We start from the raw sequence: 3,453 nt of genomic DNA on the forward strand, positions 1-3,453 counted from the left end.
GGGAAAGAGACATCTATTTTGCACCCTATGTGTAAATGGCTTATTTCTTTCTCTATTTCTCTTTTTCTAGAACCAGATTGTCATTCTGTAGTTATATTTTCATGAACTGAGATTATTTCCTGGTTATTTATTAGATATAAAAAAATGCATTCTTCCAAAAAGAAAAGGTCTTTAGGTCAACATAAGCTAGTAGAGGCGAGTAATATGTAACTCAAGATGTCAAAGCAACAAGAAAATAAACCTAATCCGCTCGTGTAATCTCTTGGGGGCTTTAACCAACAAGATTGCCTCTAGAACGTAAAAATGAAATGACGCGTTAGGGGAGTCATTGGTGGGCAGAACAAGGAGGAGGAAGAGGAGAAACAGGAGAGGAAGGGGAAGAGGAGGAAACCAAAAGGGAGGTGGGGAAAGGGAGAAACAAGGAGTATCTGTGTTTTAAATATGTGGAGAGAGAAAACAATACGATCTGCATGCTTTATTTTCATGTGTTCACACTATTACATCACACAGGAGAGGTATAATAAAGCGTACAAGTGAGTGGTTAGGTCACCCTAATGAATACAAATAAAATATCTCTTTCTCCTAAAGAGGTGGAGCCTTTTATTAACTAGCATTTGGAGAGTGTTATTATTTTTTATGTCTCAGACTTTATGGGTTCTCTTTTCCTCGGAGGCTGTGGAGGCAGTGACAAATGTAACTGAGACCAAGCCTTCTATTTTGTGTTTCTAAAACAAAGCAAGGGGGTTCACAGAAGGGAAAACAAATCAAGTAACCTTCAGCTTTATCTATGAAGTTTAGATGTTAGCACACTTTGTAAAATCTGCCACTCTTATCATGGTTAAAATAGTATCTATGATACATGAGGAAGACGTATATGGCCAACACGGTTCTTTAAAATCACATAGGTAGTCACGAATCTCCTAGATTTGCGTATGTAAATGAAGTAATATGCATAAAAAAAGCTCTTCAGATGAGGTAATATATAGATGGTGGTAATACTACAGAAAAAGAATTCGTGAGAGTTGAAAATCTTCAAAGGATTGGATTTTTAGAAAAAAATGAAAATTGATATTCCAAGAACATTATTGAAAACATTGGCTTTATATATAATGGTGGGAGATAAAACAGAGTATTTTACACTTTCTTTAATCAGAATACACAAAATTTTAATAAAATCACTTTAAGTTTATGCTGATAATTTATCTAATAAATAACAATATATAATAGTTATGTAATATTTACATATACATGTGTAAGTATATATAAACACTACATATAAACATATATAAATATTACACATAATTTATTCTTTCAATCATTTATTATTTGTGTAAAAATACTACAGATTCATAAAATGAGAGTGTATGGAATTATGATTTTTAGTAACAATGACATTTGGTATATTATAAATCTTCTAAAAAGCATATAGAACATCAAACCTCTAATTGTTCTAACAAGAGAAACATGTTTCTATATAGAGATTCTAGATTTCCAATATATCTTTCAAACTTTTAGATATTAAGAACCCAAATCTATTTTCTACTTATTTTAAATTTTTTTAATTAGAAAAAGGTGGAGAAGGTCTTGTCAACCTTCATCAAAATACAGAGTCCGACGATGGACAGTGCTTACGTTGATTCTAGCTGCCTGGTGTTCTGCCTTATAAATGTCACATTCCATTCCATTGGTGGTGAAATTATTTTACCTTGCTATGGCACTACTTTTCTGAAACTATCTGTAGATCCATGTAGGTCAAGGTGAAAGAAAATTAAGGGTCATCCTAAGTTTATACCATATAGTGTTTTGTTTTATACCATACAGTGTTTTGTTTTCTATCCAGCTAAGTGTATCCAGGCTCCCTGTGGAACAAGCCTTTTTTTCCTTGTCTGTTATTTTCAGAAAAAAAACACTGCTTGTGACAGTCTCAGAATCGTACCAGTAAGAACACAGATGGTAAAGATTACAGCATGCTGAGTACTGACCTTTAGAGGCTGCCTTTCTTCTCAAGGTTCTTCTCTCTTGACAGCTCAACTGGCTTTTTCTCAATGAATTTCATCACCAAAACTTGTTTTGTTTTTTATTTTTCCTCTGGTGAGCATTACTTAAAATTTTCAACAAAGTTATGTTCTAAGATGTGCTCAGGCCAAACAGTGATCTTCCACTCTTTTCAAATTCTGGCATCAAGACCCTGAAGATAGTGTGGACATTGTTTAAATACTGGCTTTCCTTTTTCAACAGGTACCTCAGCTAATGAATTTCAACTGGCTGCCTGAGATGAGCAATCAATGGGGACCTGGGAGAAAGAGGTCATAGACAGAAAGTAGGAGGCCCACCATAAATCACAAGACTAAGAGCATTTATGAGCTGGTCATAAATTGTCAGCATAATGCTACAAAGTGAGCCTATACTTTGATCATAAATAAAGAAGAAAGCTAAAACAATATGAATTGAGGTGCCCCAATTAAATGGAGAATAACAGTTCTGTTCTTAGATCCAAAAAGTTCATTTCAGGTCTTCAATGTAAGAGATATGGTTGGAAAATTCAGAAGAAAGATTAGGGTACAAATATTTTCTTTATCACTAAGCTAAAGGAATAACACTATTAAACTGGCAAAGTCACACATGCACCGGCTTTTTACAATCACCAGAAATGTAACAGCAGGCACTATTTTACATCATAAAACTTGGTTGCAATACGAAAGTACCTCTCCTTTTCATCGTAGAGAAGTTATTTGGCAGATTCTTTTCTGATGGAAAGTTTAGACCAACGTATTAAGTTTTCAAGTTAAGAATCTGCTTCCTACTATACTTCAAACAGTGATAAAATCACTATAATAATATCTTACTATCATAAAACATGTTGAAATACAGCACTAAACCATTATCTACATTTTTTTATTTTGCTCAAATAAATTAAAGCTCAACCATTGATCCAAGATAAAAATTACAATTTTAATATGCACTTAAAATTTGGTATAATTTTAGAAGGCAGTCCAGTTAGACTTTTGATCTCAAATGAGCAGGTGATAAAAGTGTCATGTAAGATTTGCTTATATTTTACAATTTCATTAAAAGAGGATTAACTTTTCAGAGAAAATATGAGAAAAAAACTAATTAAAATTGAGAGCCTCAATAAATTTACCTTAGCAGTGTCACATAACATTTTGCGAGCACAACAGAATTGTGGTACCAAAATGAACCATTCTAGGAAGTCTTAAAACAAATACAGGAAAATCCATTCTTCTACAAGTCTGAGCAATTGCTCTGATTTATCAGTCACCCTGGGAAGCAGTAGAAGAGAAACGAGGAGTCGGCTCCACCAGTAGACGCTAAAGAGAACAGAGGGTCCCATGTTACTGAAGAAAAGTGAAAGCATTCTTTAATTTCCTTTGACAATTTTGACCAAGACCATAAATCAGATCTATTCCTTTAAATGCTTTTAAAAAATAGGAC

This window comes from Pteropus alecto, unplaced genomic scaffold (assembly GCF_000325575.1).
Source record: "Pteropus alecto unplaced genomic scaffold, ASM32557v1 scaffold110, whole genome shotgun sequence".
In the NCBI taxonomy this organism is placed as follows: Eukaryota; Metazoa; Chordata; class Mammalia; order Chiroptera; family Pteropodidae; genus Pteropus; species Pteropus alecto.